The 25,876-nt window shown below is 37.9% G+C and overlaps 1 protein-coding gene across 8 annotated transcripts in view; it reads right to left on the reverse strand.

Moving 5' to 3' along the window:
• Positions 1-25,876, reverse strand: part of MAP4 (microtubule associated protein 4) — a 252,228-nt gene that overhangs the window by 205,266 nt on the left and 21,086 nt on the right. For all 8 annotated transcript variants that reach the window (XM_027842119.1, XM_027842124.1, XM_027842122.1 and 5 more), the window contains exon 2: positions 25,677-25,765. The gene's annotated coding sequence lies outside the window, so the exon portion shown is untranslated. The remainder of the gene's footprint in view (positions 1-25,676; positions 25,766-25,876) is intronic.

Raw genomic sequence — 25,876 nt, forward strand, 5'->3', positions numbered from 1 at the left:
TTTATAAGTTTACATCCAACATAAACATTTCAAAACACAAAAGAGAATTGTTTATAAGTTTACATCCAACATAAACATTTCAATATACAAAAGAGAATTGTTTATAAGACCATAAATTTGTTACCAAAGTTCTTCATATTTAATGTGATAGCAATAAAACTGCCGTTTGTGCCACCACTGCCCCTCTCAATGAGTTTTTTATTTTCAATGAATTATTTTTAATCTTCTATTACTGATGGAGGATGGGGGGGTTTGCTATCTATTACTACTCATTAACTCACTCCATTGCAAAAGAAGCCCACCTTTGCATGAATTTAAGGATAATCAAATAAAGTCAATCTATACATTGGCCATGTCTTAGAAATCAATGTCTCATTTGATCTCTAATCAGTTCTCTGCCAAGAAGCGGTATGCTCCACCGCTATTCTTGTGAAATCACAAATGGTCACTGAACTAATTCAAAAGTATTTCCAAGTTGCTTTACTTTACAATACTATGGTCATCATTTAACTTCTTTGCCTGGTTCTATTTATTTCCCCCTACATCAATTCATACAAGTCTTCCCAGATTTCTTTGAATCTATTATATTCATCATTTCTTATGGCACAATACTATTCCATTACATTCAAATTCTACAATTTGTTCAGCCATTCCTCAACTAACTCACTTTGCTTCAAGTTTTTTGCTAAAAGAAAAAAGTGGTATTACAAATTTTTTTACATATGGGCATTTCCCCTAAGTTTGATCTCTTTAGAGTATATTCCTAGTAGTGATAACAGTGATTCAAAGGCTATGCACACTTGATGTTTCTCAAGAGATTTCTTTTAGATCAAAACATGTTATCCCAATGGCAATTCCAGATATTTTATCTAGAAACCCAATATAACAGAGCACACTTTTACATTCATGTTTTGAAATTCCACAGCAGGATTAAAGTGTGTCAAGAGGGTCATGTAGCTCTCAACTCTGGATCTTTTACAAGATTGGTTTCTTTGTCTCCTTTGGATTCTCCTGAAAGAGTCATTTAAAACCATCTTCTTGATAAGTGTAGTAAGAGCCAAAAGAGGAAAATAACATTCTTGTACTGACTCTGTAGCTGAAGTTCCACAGCTGACAATTTCTCAAGTTTCTATTTCACTATTAATGTAATTAGCACCAATCAACCTGTGCTGTTAAGAAGATAACATAATGATCAGATAAGTATTTTAAACATTGATTCCCACACATCCAACCTTATAACCACTGAATTAACACAAGAATTCAACTGCAGACAAATGAAATTATCACCTATAATGATGAAAAAGAAAAATGTCACCCACAAGGGAGAAAAATTATATCTACAAGAATAAAATTTCCATGAGAGTTAATACTATGCTTAGGAAACCCTACATTGATTTCAAAAGCTCTCACATCACAGGTTCACGATTAACACAAAAATGGGGGAAGCCAGGTGGTACAATGGATAGAGCACTGGCCCTGGAGTGAGGAAGACCTGAGTTCAAATGTGGCCTCAGACACTTGACACTTACTAGCTGTGTGACCCAGGGCAAATCATCTAACCCTGATTGCCTCACCTCCCCTCCCCCCCCCAAAAAAAGATTAGCACAAAAATGCATTATGACACCTTATGTATACACAAGTGACAAATTACATAGAAGCTTTGCAAAGGCTCCATGTTAGAGAAATATATGACTAAAAAATAAAAGAATAATTTAAACCATCACAGGTTCCTATTTCTGTGTTTTGACTGATATGGTTATGGCTAAAGAAACAAAGTCAAGAGTCCTGAAAAGATCATACAGATCATTTCATCCAGCATCTCACTTAACAGATGAGGAAACTGAGGCCCATAAAGGGAAAGTGATTTACTCAAAATCACATAGCTATGTAATGACAGAACCTGGACCAGAACCTAATCTCTAGGGTTTTTCCTACTATACTTATGGTGTTTGTTAATAGGAAAGAGGGGAAGATGGAAGGTGATGCAGGAAAGAAATAAAAAATGAAGAAACAATTCCCTCTGCTCATTGTCTCAGCTTGACTCATCTATTCAAAAACTTACTTCCCTAAAATAAAATCATCACTGATTAACCTCTCTTTCACCTAATACAAATCAGAAAGAAGAAACAGGCACTTGTGGTTAATTTCCAATTCAAGATTAAAAGTTCATTAAACTTTGACAAAACATTAATATACACATGTGAACATGCACACACTTCCTAATAAAGTTTTCTGAATTTTTAAATCCTTAGTACAGGAAGTGGCACTTGACATGTAAAAACTTTCTGTAAAAAGTTTTGAGATCTGTAACAATACTACAGCAAAGTCTCATTGCCAATGGGGTGAGGGTGGGAGGAGATGAACTTGATCTAAACTAATAAAGCCTAAATCATGGATTTTCAAGCATCTGTCAAAACTTGAAACTGATTAAAAAATGGTATGCTGGGACCTCTAAGGTATCTTTCAAAAGGACAAAAAAAAGTTTACAATTAACATATTCAATTTTGAGCTCACTTAATAGTTTGCTCTAAGGATGTACAAATAAGACTCTACAAGTACTAATTAAACAACTCAGTTTGCTTAGTATAAACATTTTTATAGATAGGGAAAAGGTAAATTTGAGCCTTATAATGTTAAGAAATAAAAACTTCACCCAGAGAAAATAAGAATTGTCACAAGACCAACATGTTACAAAGTTATCCAAAATGTACTTCTGAAACTTTCCAACACACACACACACACACACACACACACTCTCTCTCTCTCTCTCTCTTTCTCTCTCTCTCTCTCTCTCTCTCTCTCGCGCGCGCGCGCGCGTGCAAAGATCTAAAATTATTCGGGAAGTTATAAAAAGAGAAAGATCTACATTAAAAAAAAAAATTTAGTCGATTTTTATCTTCCTCCAAGTGGAGACAGGTGTCCTCCACTTTGAAAGCCAGATAATAAAGATCATAACTGCATCAGCTGGGTCCTCTCAACTCTCCTTACCCTCACCCTAATTCGGGTTTTCATTTCTTCTCTCCTACATTGTTCCCTCTTCAAGCCACCTTCCAAACAGCTGCAAAAATAATCAAATAGGAGTTCTACAACATCACTGCTCTGCTCCAAATGCTTAAGACACTCTCTAATCCCTCTAGAATAAAATACAAACTCCTCAGTTCAGCACTTAAAGCCCAGTCACAGTCTGCATTTTCAGACTTATTTTACTACTCCACCTCATAGACTGTAGGTATCAGCCACATTGGACTACTACGTACTTCATTTCCCATCTCCACATCTCCACAGACTGACTCCAACACCTGAGATGCACTCCTTTCTTACCCAAAATCCTTTTGTGATATGCATGACACAAACACATACAGACACAAAGAGCTACATAAATAGAAGTTTTTAAAAAAAAAAAAAACACCAGCTTTTTCACATTCACAAACCAAGAGTGGTTTATTCTTCTAACACCCTCACCATGAACTATTTGATGTTTCAGTTAGAGAGGTCCTTAAAAATTATTCACAGTAACACCATTTTACGTGAGGGAGACAGGAAAAGGAGGAGTCCAACCAATGACAGTCCAGTCCTTATAAGCATGTGCAGAGGGATCTACCTGTACTTCAGAACATGTGCAGGCAAGCATTCTCCAGCTGTTTCCAGTCTACTAACCATTAGGGAAGAACTGTACTCCTGACTGACTGCTGAGCCAGAACTGGTGTGCATTCAAAAGTCACCAATCAACCAAAATGAATTTCTTTTTTTTCCTTCCTGGCTGCTACACTGAAGTGAGGAGGCAAGGTCTGCATTAGTCTCCAGGTAGATAGAGAGATGATCACCTTGTCTGGATGGGGCCTTTTAAAAGCAAACCCAATTTGGGATCAGCAGCCCACCAAAAGTGATTTCTTTACCATAGGGTTAGCAGACTGCCTCCACAGGTTGAGATGTCCACATGGATAACTGCATCAGATGGAACACAGTGCAAATGCTCATAAGGACTGGGATCTCATTAGCCAGTCCCCCATACACTTTTTTTTTTCTTAATCTGAGTAAACCCATTTAACGAAGCACAAGAAAAAATAGACATTGGATTAGTTTTACTGATTAGAATGAAAGATCTCAGCTAAAACCAGGAGAGGGAAAGGATGATCTCACCCAGGAAAGGTCTACTCCAGAATTGTAACCCTTGAAGGTTGAAGAACATGATACAATTAGCTCCATACACATCAGCTACTCAAAGGGCTTACATTCAGAAGTTTTTGGTTGGGAGCAAGATATCAAAAGTCCATTTCTTAACCACGTGGTTAGCGAACCTCAAATAGAGAATGACTGTACAGGCTGTAAAATTCACATGAAGGATATGAGGGATGCCATAAGGCAGAGCAGGCTCTGTTGGACAGATTCCCACTCCCATTACAAAGAATAGAAAACTGAGGCCCGGAGAGGTAACTTGCCCAAGGTAACATAGCTTTAAGCTGGGACTAGAATTGAGGTGTCCTAAATCTCCAACTTGGTACTATTTTCACTAAACCCCTGACTCATGGTCATCATTATGATTCAATTCAATTACTACTAAGCACCAACTATGTGCAGGGCACTATGCTAGGCAGGTTGGAGAGACAAAGATGAAAAACAGTCCCTGACTTCCTCGAGGGAAATAACAAGTACACAAATATAATGCAAAGTAGAGTGGGACGAGGGAAAGTAAAGATATTTATTCAAAGTGATCCATGAAAATTGAGGAGGAAGAACACACATTCAGGTGGGGGAAGGGAGATGTCAAAAAGAGGTAACATCTAAGCAAGACCCTGAAGGAAAAAAGACTTTGTCAGAGAAATAAGGAGGAACATATTCCATGTGTGAGGATACCCTATATAAATAAATGCAAGAAGTGTCAATCGAGTCTGAGAAACAGCAGTACAATTTGGCTAGAACACAGAATCCTTGAAGGGCTGTAAAATGAACAGACAGGTGAGTGGGAGCTAAATTATAGAAGCCTCTTAAGGCCAGGTTATACAGTTTGTTTTTTGACTTTTAAGGAAAATAATGGGAACTGAAAGATTTTCAGTTCAGGAAGGAGACATGATCAAACTTGTGCATTCGGAGGATTATTGTCACTGTATAAACGATAAGCTTCATCGGGGCTGAGACTGGGTCTTAGTTACCTAGGCATGCTTTAGCATCTAACACAGTACACCACCCAGGAGGTCTATAATTAATGGCGGCTTAACAAAATCAATTATAGTACTACATTGTATTGCAATGCCTTTAGAGTGTTCCTATACTAAGGACACGGCTTAGTATAGTGTAAAGAAAGATGAACAAGATTAGTCCCAGCTCTTTCACTTACTTGTTTCATGACATTGGGCAAGTCACTTAATCCAGGTGCCAGTTTGCCCCTATCTGCAAAACTACAAGATGAGAGGTGTCAAACAACTTCTGCACACTGCCCACAGCAAACAAGATCAAAATATAACTCTGAAATAGTTAACAAAATAAAATAAAATACAATCAAACATAGATATCATTATGTTTTCAAACAAGTCAATAGGGTGGCTTACAGGGATCCTTCTGTACGGTTTACTTGCTCCAGTTTCTATTTGAGGTTGATACCACTGGACTAGATGGCCTCAGTTCCTTCTCAGTTTTAAAATCGTATGATTCTAAAAGGATCCAGACTTTCCTGTTTCTGCTTTTTAGAGTTTTTCTGTCACTGTCAGCTCTCTGAGCTGTCACTTCTTATGGCTATTAGTAGGCTTGTTCTGAAAGTTACAAAAAAAAAATTCGACAGCACAATTTAATTTAGTATAACCAGAAAAATTTACCAAACATCTTTGCAAATATTTCTTTCATTTTAAACTGAAATAGCACCCAATCCCCATTGCTGGGAACTACTCAGTTCTAAAACAATTCGTCACAGCTCAGGCAAAACTCAAAATATCTCATACAGTCTAGGTTCCAGTTTAATGTGTGTACTGAGCCACTTTATCTTACTGATCTCATTGCACACACGCCAGCAGCTGAAGCACAAGCCTATCCTGCCAAGCACCTTTCACCTTCCTTCACGTATCACTGGCATTCTATCACAGAGAAAACCCACATTTCTGCCCTGAACATGACCACAGAGTCAGGCTTTATTGTGTGGTCAGCCTACCCAGCATGCTTTTGTTTCAATAAATAGTTTGAACATTGCACACAGCTCAGAAAAGAATGATCTCATCCCAGTGATTCAACGGCCAACTATCAAAAAGCTTTTTGTTACAAGCTGGGATACCTCAGGAAAACAGATCCATTTTTACAACTCTGGCAATGAGGAAGAAGAGCAGAAATACTTTGGAAAAATAGTTCACAGACCACCCTTTAAAAAAAAAATACATCATCCTGCAAAGATTCCCTCTCTAGATGCCTGACAAATGCAGAACAAATTGAATGCCCCTGAAGTGCTCAGACTAAAAGAATTACTGTGACAACTAATGAACAAATTACTTTCTGTTCTAACTCAAAATTGACACTTTTATGTTATTATTGTTGTTCAGTCATTCTTCAGTCCTGTCCAACTCTTCATGACCCCATTTGGGATTTTCTTGGCAAAGATACGAGAGTAGTATGTCATATCCTTCTCCAGCTCATTTTACAGATAAGGAACTATGGCAAACAGGTTTAAGTGACTTGCCCAAGGTCACACAATTAGCAAGTGTCTCAAGCCACATTTGAACTCAGGAAGACAAAGTCTTCCCAGGGCCAGCATTCTACACACCGCACCGCCCAGCTGTCACAACACCTACACGTAGTTAGTTGCTTTAAATACATTTCCAAAAAGGGAACTCCAGGTCCCTAATCTCAGTTCCATCTTGAAGCATTCAGGAATGATTAGAAATAACAACATAAACAAGTCTCCAAGAAGATAAGATTGATGCTCCAAAATAGAAGGGAGAAAAATGAAAAGGAAACCAAATCAACTTGGTAAAATCAAAAGCTTAATTTGCCCTAAAAGCCTAGGAAAGAAATGAAGCTGTGTTTTCATATAGTAATATATTTTCTGAGTAATCCTATTTTTTCCATTTTTGCAGTTTTTAAAAAATCAAACTACTGAGTTCAAATCTAGCCTCAGACCAAATACTTGACACGTACTAGCTGTGTGACCTTGGGCAAGTCGCTTAGCCCCGACTGCCTCACACACACACAAAAAAAATCAAACTAGCTTTTCAATATTTACATTTTCAGGGCATTTCATGAAGGGAACAGAGCTGTAATTTAAGAAAATGTCAATTCTGCTTTTTCTGGGTACTTATTACATTGGTGTTTTGAAGTATGTAACTGGCTAGAGGCTTTGACAATGGAGACATACATCATACAAATGTAAGATCCATTAGGTCATCTTAAAATATCCCTGAGGAAAGAATTCAAGATGATTCTTTTATGAACAAAGTGTAAGGGCTATGTCCAAAACTTGGCAAAAATCCTAACAAATGCTGCCCTAAAATCAGTCAGTCGTTCCACCACTATTAAGCCCACTTACCATTGTCTGAAGCTAAGTACATACCATGCAATATTAAGATATTTTCTTAATCTTTTAAATCATCGGTGGAATGCTGAAGAAGGCAGCATTGTCAGGCAACTCTCAATAGAGCAAACAAAATTATGCTTGGGATGAGCTGCATAAATGGAAGACCACTTAAAGGGTTTCAACTACCAGAGCCAGGAGATGTCTTTTCTACCTGCCAACCATGCTCTCTGCCCTACAACAAAAGAACCAGGGTTTAAAGGGCCATAATTTGATTCTAATCCATAATAATTTGTGGTATCCTCTATCAGAATGCTTGCTGTCCTGGGGAAGGATGAAGGAAGGGAGGCAGAAAAATTTGGAATGCAAAATCTTACAAAAATGAATGCTGAAAATTATCTTTACATGTAATTGGGGAAAAACAATTAAATACTATTAAATGACAAAAAAACCAAAGTATCAACATGGAAGGAGAAACAAATTTTTTTTTTAAATTTGTGGTATCATGAAAAAAGCCCTGTACTGCAAAAGTCAGAAGACACAAGATTGTATTCTAAGATCTATGATCTTAGAAAGTCACTTCATCTTTCCAGGGCTCAGTTTCTTCATCTGAAAAATGATTAGACTAGATATTCTGATATTCTTTCAGCTCTAATAATATAGTAACTCAGGATGTTAGAGAGAATCAAAGTCCTATCTTCTGGCTCCCTCTCAATTTCAAACATAACAGTATGATCTTAACCTTTGAAGATTACTAGAGGAAAGCATGATTTAAAATTAAATTCCACTAAAGTCTTACTCAGATGCCATGTCATGACACAAAGATGACACTGTTCTCAAAAGGTAATGCCAGGGGGGCTGAGCCAAGATGGCAGAGTAAAGGCAGCACCTCACTTTAGCTCTCCCCCAAACCCCTCCAAAAACCTAGAAAAAATGACTAAACAAAATCTAGAGTACCAGAACCCACAAAAAAGACAGGGTGAAACAAATTTCCAGCCCAAGACAATCTGGATGGTCAAAGGGAAAGGTCTGTTGTGCCAGGTTAGGAGAAGAGTGCAGTCCAGCACGGGCCGTGCCCACACAGACTTGGCCCGTGCCCACACAGACCTGGCCCTAGCAAACCTGGAGCAGGCCTCAGGGGACTGAATCACTGGCAGCTGTAGTGGTTTCCAGACTTCTCAACCCACAAACATCAAAGACAACTTAGAAGGTCAATAGGAAAGGTCTGTCAGACCTAGGTGAGAGAGGAGCACAGTCCACAGCCCCAGCAGAGCCCCAGGGCAACAGTGGCAGTGGCTGTTTCTGAACTCTCAGTCCACAGACAGTAAGGGAATCGAACAACTAATCAGGAGATTACAAGGGTCTCTGCTGGTACTGAGGCAGTTCTCTGTTGCTTTGCCCATACTCCGATCTGGGTTGCAGTCCTGGGGCGAGGAGGAGCACTGGCATAGTAGAGCTTGTGGAAGCAGTGGAGAGAGAACCCTAATCACAGTTCCAGGGCAGAAAAGAGTGCTTGTGGTCACTCATAGACCAGAGCACAAGCCAGGAGAGGAGTAAACACCTCTCCTTAGATGGCACCACCTCAAAAGAACTAAAAAGTTACAGGTCCTAGAAGTACTTCTGAAAACAGCTGCACAAAACCCCTGAAGCTGCTTCCACACTGGAAGCAAAGCCCTACCTTAACAAAGAACTAAAAAGTCAAGTAATTGGCTAGGAAAATGAGCAAACTACAGAAAAAAACTCAGACTATAGAATCTTACTTTGGTGATAAGGAAGATCAAAACATACACTCAGAAAAAAACAACAAAGTCAAAGCTCCTACATCGAAAGCCTCCAAGAAAAATAAGAATTGGTCTCAGGCCATGGAAGAGCTCAAAAAAGATTTTGAAAATCAAGTAAGAGAAGTAGAGGAAAAATTGGGAAGAGAAATGAGTGATGCAAGAAAATCATGAATAACGAGTCAACAGCTTACTAAAGGAGACCCAAAAAAATACTGGCGAAAATAACACCTTAAAAGATAGACTAGACCAAATGGCAAAAGAGGTCCAAAAAGCCAATGGGGAGAAGAATGCCTTAAAAAAGACCAACATCTTATACCCTATACCAAGACAAAGTCAAAATGGGTACATGATTTAGATGTAAAGGCTTACACTATAAGCAACCTAAGACAGCAAAGAATAGTTTATCAGATCTATGGAGAAGGGAAGAATTTATGACCAAACAAGAGATAAAGGACATTATGAAATGCAAAATGGATGACTTTGATTATATTAAATTGAAAAGTTTTTGGACAAACAAAGCCAATGCAACCAAGATTAGAAGTGAAGCAGAAAGCTGGGAAACAACTTTTACAAGTAGTGTCTCTGATAAAGACCTCATTTCTAAAATATATAGAGAATTGAGTCGAACTTCTATGAATACAAGTCATTCCTCAATTGACAAATGATCAAAGGATATGAACAGGCAGTTTTCAGACGAAGAAATTAAAGCCATCTCCAGTCATATAAAAAAAGCTCAATCACCATTGATTAAAGAAATGCAAATCAAAACAACTCTGAGGTACCACATCACACCTATCAGATTGGCCAACATGACAAAACAGGAAAATGATAATGCTGGAGAAGATGTGGGAAAACTGGGAGATTAATGCATTGTTGGTGGAGTTATGAACTGATCTAACCATTCTGGAGAGCAATTTGGAGCTATACCCAAAGGGCTATGAAAATATGTATACCTTTTGACCCAGCAATATGACTTCTATGTCTATATCCCAAAGAGATCATAAAAATGGGAAAAGGACACACATATACAAAAATATTTATAGCAGCTTTTTTTGTGGTGGCCAAAAATTGGAAATTGAGGGCACGCCCATCAGTTGGGGAATGGCTGAACAAGTTGTGGTACATGAATTGAATGGAATACTATTGTGCTATAAGAAATGATGAGCAGGCTGACTTCAGGAAAAACCTGGAAAGACTTACATGAACTGATGCTGAGTGAAATGAGCAGAACCAGGAGAACAGCCACATTGTGTGATGACTGACTTTTAGACTGAGCTGTTCTCAGCAATGCAAGGATCTAAGACAACTCCAAAAGACTCATGATGGAAATTGCTATCCACATCCAGAGAAAGAATTATGGAGTCTGAATGCAGATGGAAGTATACTATTTGCTCTCTCTTTTTTTTTTTATTGTTTTGTTGTTTCTTCTTTCTTGTGATTCTTCCCATTAATTCTAATTCTTCTTTATAGCATGACTAATGTGAAAATATGCTTAATATGTATATGTAAGTAGAGTCTATATCAAATTGCACAACATCTTGGGGAGGAGGAAGAGAGGGAAGGGGAGAAAATTTAAAACTTAAAGGCTTATGAAGGGCAGCTAGGTGGCGCAGTGAATAGAGCTCTGGCCTTGGAGTCAGGAAGACCTGAGTTCAAATCCAGCCTCAGACACTTAACACTTACTAGCTGGTCAAGTCACTTAACCCGATCATCTCACCAAAAAGCAAAAAACAAAAACAGAAACAAAAACAAAAAAAAAACACTTTATGGAAGAGAATGTTGGAAACTAAAAATAAATTTAAAAAAGAAAACTATCTTTATGTGTAATTGAAAAAATAAAATACTATTTACAAAGAAAAAGAACACCTTAAAAAGCAGAATTGGTCAAATGGAAAAAAAATAATTTCTTAAAAATTATAATGGAGCAAATGGAAGCTAATGACTCTACGAGAAATCAAGAAATTATAAAACAAAACCAAAAGAATGAAAAAATAGAAGACAATGTGAAATATCTCACTGGAAAAACAAATGACCTGGAAAACAGATCCAGAAGAGATCATTTAAAAATTATTGGACTACCTGAAAGCCATGATCAAAAAAAGAGCCTAGACATCATCTTTGAAGAAATTATCAAGGAAAACTCCCCTGACATTTTATTTGCCCTACCCGAGGGCAAAATATAAATTGAAAAAATCCCCCGATTACTTCCTGAAAGAAATCCCAAAAGGAAAACTCCCAGGGATATTATAGCCAAATTCCAGAGTTCTCTGGTCAAGGAGAAAACATTGCAAGCATCCAGAAAGAAACAATTCAAGTTTTGTAGAACCACAATCAGGATAACACAAGATTTAGTAGCTTCTACATTAAGGGATCTGAAGGCTTGTAATATGATATTCTAGAGGTCAAAGGAGCTAGGATTAAAACAAAGAATCACCTACCCAGCAAAACTGAGCGTAATCAAGGAGGGGGGAAAATTGACATTCAATGAAGTAGAAGAATTTAATATATTCCTAAGAAAAAACCAGGGCTAGATAGAAAAATTGACTTTCAAATACAAGACTCAAGAGAAGCATGAAAAGGTAAACAGGAAAAAGAAATCATAAAAGACTTATTAAAAGGTAATGCCAAAAAAGCAAAAGTTTTGCTAATTTTTACCATACTGGAAAGTACAAATCCAGAAATGAACTATCCAAATCTGTCACTCAAGGACCCTAGTAAGCACTTCATAGCAATTAGCAAAACTTAATAGAATAAATGCCAAAAGCTACTAGCTGGTGAATTTTTTAGCCAAAGAAACTCATGAAACAAAAAAAAAAATGGGTCAAAGATAATAATGAAATGTATTGAAATTAAAGTATAGAGCTAATGAAAGTATAGATCTTTCAAAATATCTGTGGGTTACTACAAGCAAAAAATGAATGCTCCAAATACAAACAATTCACATTTACATATCATTTTAAGTTTTACAAAGAGTTTTGTTTTCTCCCACAACAACCCAGGAGATAAGTAGTTCAAAAGTTATCATCTCCATTTTGAAGATAAGGAAAAAGAGGCTTGAAAAGGTCTGGTGACTTGCCAGGGTCACAGAGCAATTGCCACAGACAAGACTTTAAGTCAGATGTTCTAAATACCAAATTACTATTCCCTTTTCCACTATTATCCTAATACCTTCAAAAAGAAGGGGGCAAAGTTACTTGAGGAAGCAGTCTTTAACATCAGAGTCAAGTCTTAAATGTTGTAACTGCAATATCTACTTCAGGTCAGTCATTATCACTGGGCTAAAATGAGTTAACCAAAGCAATTTGCAGAAAGAATCCGTTTTCCTCAATTTTTAATCTGAAAGAAGTCTGGCTGGACAGAAGCTTTCCTGGGCTCCCCAAAAAGCTACTTTGTAAGCTTCTTCAGGACAGAGATGAGTATCTCTACTTTTGACTCATATCCTTTCCATCACTAAAGAACACAGAGACTAAATCTAACTTTCTCCTGTTAATTCCAGCCCTTGGTTGAAAGAGAACAAAGAATGATATGAATGAAAGGCATTTTTGTTATTAGTCATTCTATGACTGAAAAGGCTATTGAAAACAAGCCATATTGTGAACTCAACTGACACATGCAGTCAACAGTTCAGAGTTGCCAAACCCAAGGAAAGCACAGCACAAAAGTAACTGTGACTGTTTCCGCCTGACCCCAACATACTTGAGAGCCAACATTCAAACAAGACTCTGGCAAAGGCGTTACGTATCACAAGCCTCCGTTTCTGGTGACAAGCCGGTAATAAGATCCTCGGTTCCTTGAGGTTTCCAATTCAACAGGTAATTTTAAAGAACACCTGATACCTGAAACTGACATTTCCCCATTCAGGAGCCCCTCCGTCTTGAAAGACCTAACACCGGTATCAGAAGCACTTCATTGTTATCAGAAGGAAAATATGATATCTTTTCTCAAACAGTCAGCAAAATCTATTAAACCTAACACAGTTAGGGAACCAAAGAGAAAAATCCCTCAAAGAAAGGCCATTGAAGGATGGCCATGAGGAGCTGAAGGAAAAAAGTTGAGTTTTTATGCGAATGGTTAATTGCATTGAAGAATCAGATCTATTCCAACTTCCTACACAATACAAAAATCCTCTCTGTAAAGTAATAACATTCATATATATGGCACTTTATCTGCATTCATTATCTGTGAGTCTAACAAACCTGGTAATTTAAATACTAACTAGTGTCATCCTCATTTTACAAATGAAGAAACAGTGGCTCAGAAAGTTAAATGACTTACTCATGGTCACACAGCACATAAGTAAATCAAGTGTAGTCCTCTATTCTTAATGCCATGCTGTGTCTACATGGCAGATGATCCTCCTGCCTTAAAAATTTATTCTTCTGGTAACAAGGAGCTCAGGTCATACCTGTAGGCACTTAATTCAGGTTTGCTGAATGGAATTCCATCTTAGCAAAGCTTTAACAATAAGAGCTAGATTCTCATTAAACTAAACAAAAATCATTGCATGACATATAGTATAGCAGTTTTTGTAGAAAATGGTCATTTTTCCTTTACACACAAAATTTAATTACATTGATAGTCCATTTAGAGATCATAAGATCATATTTATACTTATATATATATATATATATAGTATGTATATTTCCAGGTCTCCGTATCAGATCTAAAAATAGAAGGGACAGACCTCAGAGGTCACAGAATTCAACCCTTCATCCAGATGAGGAAGTCAGAGCCCGGAGAGGTTAATAACTAAGGGGGATATGACTCCAAAGGCATATACACTGGAGTCACTGCATTCAATGGCGCAGACCCAGCATCAATTATAAAGTGAGATGATCCCTGGATGGCCAAGTGAAAACATGTCTATTAGAGTACAGTTTGGAAAATTAAAAATTGGTTTTGTGCCATCAGATCTAGCTGAAAAAAAAAATTACATTTCCTGAAGCAAGCTGGGAAGGAAAAGGGACCCCAGGTCATGTGCCTGCCCAAATTAAACAGCCAAATAATGTTTAGCTTGCTCCTCCCTTCAGGTGCTCAGGGAACAAAAGTAGTGAGTGAGTAGGCCAATACAAGCCAAGAAATACTTCTATTCTCACCTCTCTGCCCACATAATAGAGAATGTATTTCACATATGCTGCAAGATTAATAGAACTCACATGCACTAAACAAACTATTCCCCCTAGAAACAGAAAGGAATACTTTACTTTCACTTTAATATTAATCATACGTCAAGTTCTCAAGTCTGTGATCTTCCATTCTATATTTTTCTGATGAGGCCTGATCACCAAGTTTTCACTCACCTGTACCATCCCACTAAGCAGTTTTTGACTCACATCCTATCCATCTCTACGTTTTTTATTCTTCCTAATATTATCCAGAAATCCTTAGAGCTACAAAAACATCAGTTCCATAAACAGATGCATAAATCCCTACCCACAGCGATAAACACTAGCTACATTCCTACCAGTTCCTGTCACAAGCAAGCTAACTAGGAGAGCCTAAAGACATAATTTCTGTTCCACCATCAAGTCTTGAAACCTTATCACGTTCTTGATGAGAAAGGATGCTAATTTCTCTCCTGCTTTTTGGAGAGTCCTATACTTTGGAGATAGATATGAGTTTTGTAATCTATTTCAGTAGTTCTCAAACTTTTTGGTCTCAGTATTCCTTTACATTTTTTTTTTTTGGCTAGGCAATGGGGTTAAGTGATTTGACCAGGGTCACACAGCTAGTAAGTGTCAAGTGTCTGAGGCAGGATTTAAACTCAGGTCCTCCTGACTCCAGGGCCGGTGCTCTATCCACTGCACCACCTAGCTGCCCCTACCCTTTTACATTTTAAAAATTGAGGACGCCCCAAAAAGCTTTTGTTTATATGGGTTCTATCTTGATATTTGCTGTATTAGGAATACCCTTTGAGAACCACTGGTTTCTATGATTGGGAAGACTGGAGAATTAACAATGTCTCCAAAGAAGATGGCCTAGCCGTAACATTATCTCAAATTGTATTCTAAGATGGTAGTCATCAAAACAATCTGGTATTAGCTAAGAAACAGAGTAGTGGATCAGTGGAACAGAATAGGTACAAAATACATTGTAGCAAATGACCATTGTAACTTAGTGTTTGATAAACCCAAAGATTCAAGCTTTTGGGACAAAAACTATTTAACAAAAATTGCTGGTAAAATTGGAAAACAGTATAGCAGAACTGGGCATAGACTACCATCTCACACTGTGTACACCAAGATTAGATCAAAATGGGTAAATGATTTAGACCTAAAGTGTGAAACCATATGCAAATTAGGATAGCTTGGAATAGTTTACTGTCATACATATGGCATAAGGGAAAACTTTAGGATAAAACAAGAGATAGAGAGCATAATGAGATATAAAATGGATAATTTTCATATTAAATTGAATCGGTTTTGCACAATAAAAACCAATACAACCAAAATTAGAGGAAAGAAGAAAACTGGAGGGGAAAAATTTTAAAGCAAGTGCCTCTGATAAAGGCCACACTTCTCAAATATATATAGAACTGAGTCAAATTTATAAGGATATGAATAGGCAATTTTCAGATGAAGAAATCGAAGCTATCTATATTCATATGAAAACATGCTCTAAATCATTATTGATTAGAGAAATGCAAACTAAAACAACTCTGAGGTACCACCACACACTTATCAGATTAGATAATATGACAGAAAAGGAGAATGATAAATGTTGGAGGGGATGTGGGAAAACCGGGACACTAATCCTGTTGGTGGAGTTGTGAAATGATCCAACGATTCTGGAAAGCAATTTGGAACTATGCCCAAAGGATTATAAAACTGCATACTCTTTGATTCAGCAATACCACTACTAGGTCTATATCCCAAAGAGATCAATAAAAATGGGAAAGCACCTACTTGTACAAAGATATTTATAGTAGCTCTTTTTGTGGTAGTCAAGAATTGAAAATTGAGGGGATGTCTATCAACTGGAGAATGGCTAAACAAGTTGTGGCATATGACTGTAATGGAATATTATTGTGCTTTAAGAAATGACAAGCAGGATGATTTGAGAAAAACCTGGAAAGACTTACATGAACTGATGCAGAATGAAGTGAGGAGAACCAGAATAACATTGTACACAGAGCAGCAATACTGTATGATAAGCTTAACTGTGAATGACTTAGCTATTCCCAGCAATACAATGATCCAAGATAATCCCAAAGGACTTATGATGAAAAATGCTATTCACCTCCAAAGAAAGCACTGGTGTCTGAATAAAGACTAAAGGGTTTTTTCTCTCTCTCTTTTTTTTTTTGGTTTGAATTTTCTTCCACAGAATGACTAAAATAGAAATATGTTTTACATGATTAAACATTTAGAACTCAAAATTTGTTTTGGAAAGGCAAAGATTAACAGGACAGGGCACAACAACGTAAGAATGACACTGATAAGCTAGAGAGCAAAGAAGGGCAATAAGGAAAATAAAGAACTTTGATTTTATGTCCTATGAGAATTGACAGAATGAATAGCTTCTATTTTGCCTATAGAAGAGAAGATACAGGGCATAAGTCCTCAGAAAACTTCAAGCATCTGAAGGGTTGTTACTTGAAACAGGGGTCAGACTCATTCTCTTTGATTCCTGCAGACAATACTAGTATCAATGAGTGGAAGTGACAGAGAGGCAAATTTGGATTGTACCCAGGAGAAAATTCCTAACAATAACAGCTGTCCAAATATAGGATGAAAGTGGTGTGTTCCCCCTCATTCAGTGAATCAACAAACAACCATGTATTAAGTGTCTACTCTTTTCCAGGCACTATGCTAGGCACAAATATAGACAAAGAAACAATCCCTACTCACAGACAGAACTCCTTTGAAACTATTCCTCCTCCAAAAGAAAAAGAGGCACTTGACTTTTATTTTAATATTAATCCTATGCTGATGCCTAAAGACTATGACCTTTTTATTCTCGACCTTTTTTCCAGATGGAGACCTGTTGTTCTTATGAAGTCGTAAGGAAAATATTCTAATGGAGAAAAAGAAATATTTAAGCACATACAGCATATGTATATAATGTAAAGTGAATACAAAAGAAATACAAGGTTTTTTGGGAGGAAGGACACTGAAAGTAGAGAGAAATCAAGTAAGGCTTCATATGAAGAAGTTATACTTGAGATGAAACTTAAAGGAAGAGAGTGACATCACAGGGCAGAAAGGAACAAAGAGAAGGCCAGTCTGACTGGATCACAGAGTGCAGGAGGGCCAGGACTGTCCAATGAGGCTGGAAAGATAGGCAAACACCAGGCTGTGAAAGTCCTTTAACTATTAAACTATTTAACTATTTGTTGGGGGACATTGCAAAATGGATTCTTGGTCTCAGACAGGCTAGACTAGATGGTTCCTGGGAATTCTTCAATGTTGAAATTCACTTCTTAATCTCACAGTATAAGTGGTTAGGAGAAAAAAAGCAGTGAATATAGACTATTCTTGCCAGATGTTTGGCATTAAAAGGAAACATCAAGATTGGATGGTTCAGGGACGGCTTTTGTATTTTGTTTTTTAGGATGGAAAAACACGAGTATGTTTCTAAGCAGAAGTACTAATGAAATAGACTGAAAGATGCAAAGGACAGACTGGATGACCAATGGATTAAATTCCTGAAGGAAGTGGGAGAAGACAGGCTTAAGACCAGGAAGTAAAAGGCCCAACTTTGGAAAGGGAACTCTATTCCTCTGCTGTTGCTGTTCAGTCATTTTCAGTCATGTCTGACTCTTTATGACCACATTGGGGGTTTTCTTAGCAGAGATACTGGAATGGTTTCTCCACCTCATTTTACAGTTGAGGAAACTAAGGCAAATAGGATTAAGTAATTTATCAAACAGCAAGTGTCTGAGGCCAGATTTGAACTCAGGAAGAGAAGCCTTTCTGATGCTAGGCCCAGCACTCTATCCATTGCACCGCCTAGCTGCCCTCCTCTGATATAGGGGAATAAAAGATGAATGAAGCAGAGAAGTTTTGTGGTATAGAAAAGAAGAGCTGAGAAAGTTTTCAGTTAAAAAAAAATTTAATCCTGTCTTTTCAGTAAAGTAGGAGGAAAGGTCAACTGCTAAACATAAGAACATAGTGGAACTGAAAGCTTCCAGAGTTTTGTTTTGTTTTGTTTTGTGGGGGGAAGCTTCAAACTATTACTGTGGGGAATTGGATAAAGTAAAAATAAATTAAAGAAATGACATGTGGCAGTGAGAACCCAGCTGATGTGAAACAGACTAAGTGTAGTGTTCAAAAACCAAATCAGAAGGGTTCCTTTTATCCCAATTACATACTTGTTGAAAAAGCCAAAGTATAATCACAGAATTAGAAAACAATCTAATCTTAGAACTGAAAGTGATCTAAGTAATCCTGCTTCCCAACAGGAATTTATCAGCCAATCTCAAAGCTTTACCTGGTAGGTTTCCAAGTTGGCTACTTCTCATCATGCCTCTCCTACTGGTTTGGTGGGACTCACAGCAAGAAGAGAATATATTAAATAGCATTGTCTCTGCCCTGATGTCATGCAGATTTCATTGCTGGTAAACCATTCCACTCCCATCACTCCAATGCCAAATGAAAAGATTGCTTCTCCCCACAAAAACCCCGGATACCTCTGGTTCCCAACTCTCTCACCTTACCAAGGAGAAGAGGTTAAGTGACTGGCTGAAGTTCATGCAAACTTCAAGGTGATGGTAGAGCTGAGGTTAAGTCTAAGCCCAGTCTTCTACCTCCCCAACGAAATCATTTCTTCACCTTCTCCCAACAATCTTACAAGAATTAGAGCCATGTGGGATAAAGGCAAAGAAATGGGGGGGGGGGGGGGAGGCCACACAGTGAGATACCAACTCTAGCCCTTTAAATTCAGAGCCTACATTTATAGGGATTTTACGTATAAAAACTGGCAACACTACACAATTCAACTCTCCTGGAGAGGCATATTACATCAGTTTTAGTCCCCATGAGAGAAAAATGTCAGATGGAGTCATGGATTTTTCTACTTTTATAAAGATGACATCTACTACAATGAGGCAGGCTCATTATTTCTTCTCATGATTTCAAAATCCTGGTGCACCTAGTACAGCATTAGGAAAGAAAATATGTTTGTCAGCATTATCCAGCTCTAGCCTGCCACTCCTTAAAACATCTTCACTATACAACCTAAGAGCCTACTTCTTTTCACAACCCTACAAGTACTATATTCCTGCCCAACTAGCCCTTACATTTATGGTCAACCTGATTCATATTTCTAGTTACAAATCTGCTAAGGCAAGCATCTTGCCCAAGACTACAGACCCAGCAGAGAACAGAAGCAAGATCTTCACTGGTCAGCGTAGCTTTCAAAGCTCTACTTCAATATCCCTGAGGATTTTAGCAGTTGTGGCTTGTATTATTTACTCCCCTTCACAAGTTCTCTTCTCCAGTCAAGTCAATATGCGTGATGCCCCTTGTAATTTGCTTGCTCCTGCTCCCATATCTTGAAATGTGGCATTTTCACTTACTATAATGCAGTAGAAATTTCCTTTTCTCATCTCCAAACCAACTCCTATATCACTTTCAAAGCTTAGCCTGTATTTTACCTCAAATTTTTTCACAATTAGGGAAGGTAGAATATTATAACATAATGTAACAAAAAGAACACTTAAGAATTACAGCCTCAGAAGGTATTCCCAGCTCTACTGACTGAATTTGCAGTGTGTGGCTTGATCCTGGCAAGTCAGTTAACCTCTCTGAGGTTCAAATTTCCTCTTCTACAAAATAAAGGGATTGGACTAAAGTTCTAAGGTCACTTCTAGATCTAAAAGACTGCAATTTTATGATTCTTACTGCCTAAGTGAGATCACCTCTACTCAGAACCTTCATCAGTTAAGTAATAGTTTCCATTAAAAGTAGTCTACAATTTACAAATAGATTTTGTTCTTAATCCCCTTTTTTAGTCATTTGTTTGGCATATAGCACTCATCTGTCCGTAGAAACATCACAAATATTGTTTATGTTCCCAGGCTAGACTACAGAAAGTTATTCAACCTCTATTTGGCAAAAATATAAGTCTAGCAGTATCAGCCAAAGTTCACAGGATCCTAAAACCAGAAATGAAAAGTGCCTCCAATCATCTTATCCAAATCCACCAATTTACATAAGAAGAAACTGAGGCCCAGTGAGGTTTAATGGATTCTTTAAAATTTCAGCTTTGAGTCCTGACAGCAGAAACTAGAATGAAGACACCTTTCTCTTATTTTGGGCACAGAACAGATCTTAAGCAAAATTCACAAGTGTTTCAAAAGTTATCTGTGGTACCCTTTCTGCACTCCTCTCCCATATCACAGTGTCCCTATCCAAAGTGTTAAGCTGCACTAAGCCCTCTCCCACTGCAGCACCTCATAAAATTCTGCCCAATCCCAAGAACATGCTCTAAAATTACCTTCCTGTACCCAAATCAACCAAAAGTCCTATTATTTCAATGAAGGAGCTTAGCTAAGTATCATAAAAACAATTAACAAAAGCCCATTTTGAATGAATCTTACTCTCACTGGATGTGGCTTAAGGAGGGAATAACATGCACACTCAATTGAGTATGGAAATCTATCTTACCCTACAAGAAAACAGGGGGGAAGGGGAGGGGGTAATTAATCAGAAGCAAACACTTCTGAGGAGGGACAGAGTCAAAAGAGAGAATAGAATAAATGGGGAGCAGGTTAGGATGAAGGGAAATATAGTTAGTTTTCCACAACATGACTACTATGGAAGTGTTTTGCATGACTACACATGTATAACCTGTATCGAGTTGCTTGCCTTCTCAATGAGGGTGGGTGGAAGGAGGAAGGGAGAATATTTGGAACCCAAAGTTTTAAAAACAAATGTTAAAAAATTATTTTCACATGCAACTGGGAAATAAAATATACAAGCAATGGGGTATAGAAATCTATCCTGCCCTACAGAAACACAGAAGGGAAAGGGGATAAGAGAAGCGGGGGAGGGTGATAGAAGGGAAGGCAGATCAGGGGAAGGGGTATTCAGAATGCACGCTGTCTTGGGGTGGGGGGAGAGACGAGATGGGCAGAAAATTTGGAACTCAAGAACGTTGTGAATGTTGAAATGCGAAATGTTGAAAACAAAAAATAAATAAACAAAAGCCCATTTTGGTTTAACTCCTAACTTGTGAAAGAGCTAAGATCCAAAAGTAGAAGCAACTCGCAATATCCACAAAATCAAACAAGTAAAACACAGACCAATAGCTAGGTCATAAGAATTTGCCTATAGAAACAGATATTTAATATTAAGATGTAAAACTAAGTCAGTGCCACTAGAAATAACTAAAAGGTCATTCTCAAAGAGCTCAGATTTATTGATCTATGCAGGTTCTGCAAGGAAACGATAGAAGCTGTAACCATATTATCGCAGGTTACAAAAATTCAGCACCAATATCAAGAAACATACAATCAAGTGGTCAGAATTACATACCAAAAACTTACTATCTTTCATAAATTAACAAACAACAAATCACTGCACTACAAAAAAAAAACTCAAAATATACTTGAAAATTTAACAAATGAGCTTCTGGAACCAAAGCATCATCTGACAAAACACTGACCCATAAAATTTTAAGAAATGTTTTCAAAAGATGTCACCATACTAAACATTAGCAATCTCTAATCCATGTGAAATGAAAAGCTCTCAAAACAGAAAGACTTAGCAGAAGAAAATCAAAACCATGTGGAGAAAGTATCAAATATAAAACATACCCATCATCCTATCTATTACTGGAGTTGTCTACTGATGCTTTCAAGTGAGCCTAAAGAAGAAGGGCTTCCATCCCAATACTTTTATTCGATTATATAAAGCAATCAATGTAGCCATCTGCACAATAATCTGCTGAACATTAAACATAAAAAAAAAAAATAGTCCCAGGACCATTTCCAGCCCTCTGCTATCAAGTATATGACGAAGAGCACAACGACACAACATTAATATTTACACAGGCTTTAAAGCTTACCAAGATGTTTTCATACTCACTACTTTACTCTTCACAAATACTCATACTCATTACTTTACTGCATCTTCATAATTTCCTGTGAGATAGGTGGAGCAGACACAAAATCTCAAGGTTGAAAGTGATCTCAAACACCATCCATTCCAACACATGACTGAAAAAGAATCCCTACAAGCAGCAATTCAACATCTGCAGTGAAAATCTCGAGTGAAGGGGAAGCCTCTCCATGCCAAGACAGTCCTTTCCACACTTTGGAACATCTCTAAGCATTCTATGAGGACTCTGGTTTTTATTATTCTATTTTCCGAAACTGATTTATAAGCAAACGTATTTAGTAGCTTCTCAGTCCTCAAACGTGTTGACCTCTTTGGAGCATGGGCTGCCTTCTCCTTCAAGATATCTTCACTGGTTTTCATGACACATTCTGTTCTGATTTTCCAAAACATCTGACCAATCCTACTCTCAGTGTCTTTTGCAATTTTGGGGGGGGCCTATGGGGGCAGGGGACGGGGTTTGTAGTTTCAGAGCTTCCATTGGATAACAGAAAGACAGATTAAGAGTTCAAAGGCAGGGCAGCTAGGTGGTGCAGTGGATAGAGCTCCAGCCTTGGAGTCAGGAGGACCTGAGTTCAAATGTGACCTCAGACACTTGACACTTACTAGGAACCTTAGAGCTCATCTATTCCAACCCCTATATTTTACATACGAGGAAACTAAGGTGAAGAGAGGTTAAATGACTTAACTAGGATCACACAGTTAGGAAGGGCCCAAGGCAGAATTTAAACTCAGGTGTTCCTTACACCAAGACCAGCATCTATCCCTTTTACCACCTAAATTCCTCAACCACCTTCTCTATTCAGATTGACTCCCAAGTCTACATAGTCTCTCCCTCCAGAGTTCCAGGGTCCTGCATCTCCAGATATCTGATAGGTATCTCCACTTGATAAGCCATAAGTGTTTCAAACTCAACATGCCCAAAACATTATCTATTATCCTTTACCCTTAAAGTACCCCTCCTAACTTCCCTATTTCAGTCACCATTCTTGTAGTCACCTAGGTAAGCAACATAAATTTCTTTTTCCTATGGCACCTCTATCACTCCCACCCCCTTCCTACTTAAAAAGAAATATAAAAACCAAAACCCTTCCAAAAAATACTCCAATCTACCTTTTCAAACTAATTGTCACTCCTCTTTACTCATGCTACATTACATCCAAACAGGCCAATGCTCTATTTTCAGTACACAACATTCCAGCCTTCTATGTCTCTGCACAGGCTGTCGACACGTGGAATTCTCTCCCTCTTCCTCATCTCCAATTCTATAAAACCCCAGATCTCTTCAAGGGTCAATTCAAGTGCAACCTCCTTCAAAAAAGCTCTCATAAATCCTCCAGTTGTTAGTGATACACACACACACACACACACACACACACACACACACACACACACAGAGATAAATGGATAAATAAATTCCTGTTTGTAGGATCACAGATTTGGCGTTTCAAGGGACCACAGAGGTCATCTCATCTGGTTTCCTAGAACAAAGGCCCAGCAAGGTTGAAGGATTTTTTTTTTAAGGTGACAGCAGTAGTAAGTGGCAAAGCTATGATTTGAACCCATGTTCCCCAAGCCCCTTCCTTCCAAACTGCCATCTTGTTCATTCATCCAAAAATTTTTTAAGTCCCCCACTAAGAGGTAAACATTTGGTGAGATGGAGGACAACATCTACAGGCTAAATAACTTTACATAACTTATAATCTAAGAGAGGAGATCAGGACCGTAAGATTTAAGGGTATAAGGATGCTTCAAAAATCATCAAGTTCAAACTCCTCATTTTACAGAGAAGGAAAACAAGTGGCTCAGTGACTTGCCCAGGGTCACACAAGTCATCAGGAGTTCTGAACACAGGACCAGGCTCCAAACCTGAGGTTTTGTATTCTACCACTCAACCTGCTATGCCTATGAAAGGACTTAAAAAACAGCTGGAGGTAGTTTTATTTTGTTTTATAATTTTCATTCTGCAGGTAGCTATTAATCCCAAACTAGTGAATTTTACAACATGAACCATGACCAAAAGTAACAGGCAAGGTATTTCCCACTACACTTAAAGGGAGTGTTAAACATGATTGATTCTGTTCAATTAAACAAACATCAAGCCATGAACATTAAACATAAAAAATGAGAAAGAATTTGGGGAGGACACCCAGATGCCAAGTTTTCATTTAATAATTTTCTTGAATATGTCTAATTCATAGATGCACAAGTAGTTTTAGCTTCTAAAAATGCTAAACTCAAATGAGAATCTCCTGTAAAAATTCTTCAATAAACCATCCTCTATTAGGATAGTGAAGTATAACCGAAAGCATTTTAAGCTGATCTTACAACTTGAAGAAGGTAGCCTTAACTAGAGTTCACATAGAGTCAAAAGCAATGGAGTAGAGAAAGAAGCATTTCTTTATAATGATTTATGGTCAGTATTGCTAAGTTCTCCAGTGCCTCCCTATGATTTGGTGGCCACCAGAGGCTCTTGCACAATTGGGCAAGTGAAACAAAGCGAAGTAAAAAGGGACCAGGACAACAATGAACAACAGAACAAACTAAGTGCTGCAAAATGATAATGATCAAGCTTGGCCCCAAAAAACAGATGTGAAAAGACATTCATTCCCTGTCCACAGGAATGGAATGTTGCATATAATGTCCATTTGGATGTGTTGGATGGTTCTGCTGAACTTTTTTTAATTCTTTATTCTAAGGGATGGCTACGGAGGGTTGGGGGTAAATGAGATCAAAGTCAGTCAGTTAACAAGCATTTACTAAATGCTTCTTATGTGCCAGACGCTGCTAAGCAACAGGAATACAGAGAAAGGCCAAACTAGTCCCTGTCCTCAAAGACCTTACATTCTAATGGGAGGGCCAACTAACAAGTATGTACATACAAGATCTATAAAGGGTAAACTGGAGGTAATCTCAAAGGGAAGACATTAGCATTAAGGGAGACTAAGAAAGGCTTCTGCAAAAGGTGAAATTTTAGCAGAGACTTCAGGTAAGTAAGAAACCAGGAAGAAGGGAGGAAGGAAAGCATTCCAAGGATGGAGAACAGCCAGTACAAAGGTTCAAAGTCAGGAGATAGAGTGTCTTGTAGGAGGAACAGTGAGGAGGTCACTAGAGTGTAGAACATATGCTAGGGAGTAACGTATAAGAAGATTGGAAAGGTGGAAAGTGACTTGATTATGAAAAGATGATTTTATATTTGCTCCTGGAGGCCACAAGGAGCCACTGGAGTTAACTGAGTAGGAGATTGAGGATGACATGTTCAGATCTATATTTTAGAAAGATCTCTTTGGTAGCTGAGTGGATGATGAACTGAAGTAGGGAGAGACTTGAGGCTGGGAGACTCACCAGAAGGCTAATGCCAACAGTCCAGGCCTTGAGGTGATGCAGACTGGGGTGGTGGCAGTATCAGAGGAGAAGAAAGGGAAGGAGAGATGCTGAGAAGGCAAAAAAAAAAAAAAAAAAGAACCTGTAAATCAACTGAACACTGAGAAGTCAAAATTGACACCTAGGTCACCCACCCGGTTTACTGGGAAAATAGTGGTACC

This window comes from Vombatus ursinus, unplaced genomic scaffold (genome assembly GCF_900497805.2).
Source record: "Vombatus ursinus unplaced genomic scaffold, bare-nosed wombat genome assembly UNPS02014867.1, whole genome shotgun sequence".
NCBI lineage: Eukaryota > Metazoa > Chordata > Mammalia > Diprotodontia > Vombatidae > Vombatus > Vombatus ursinus.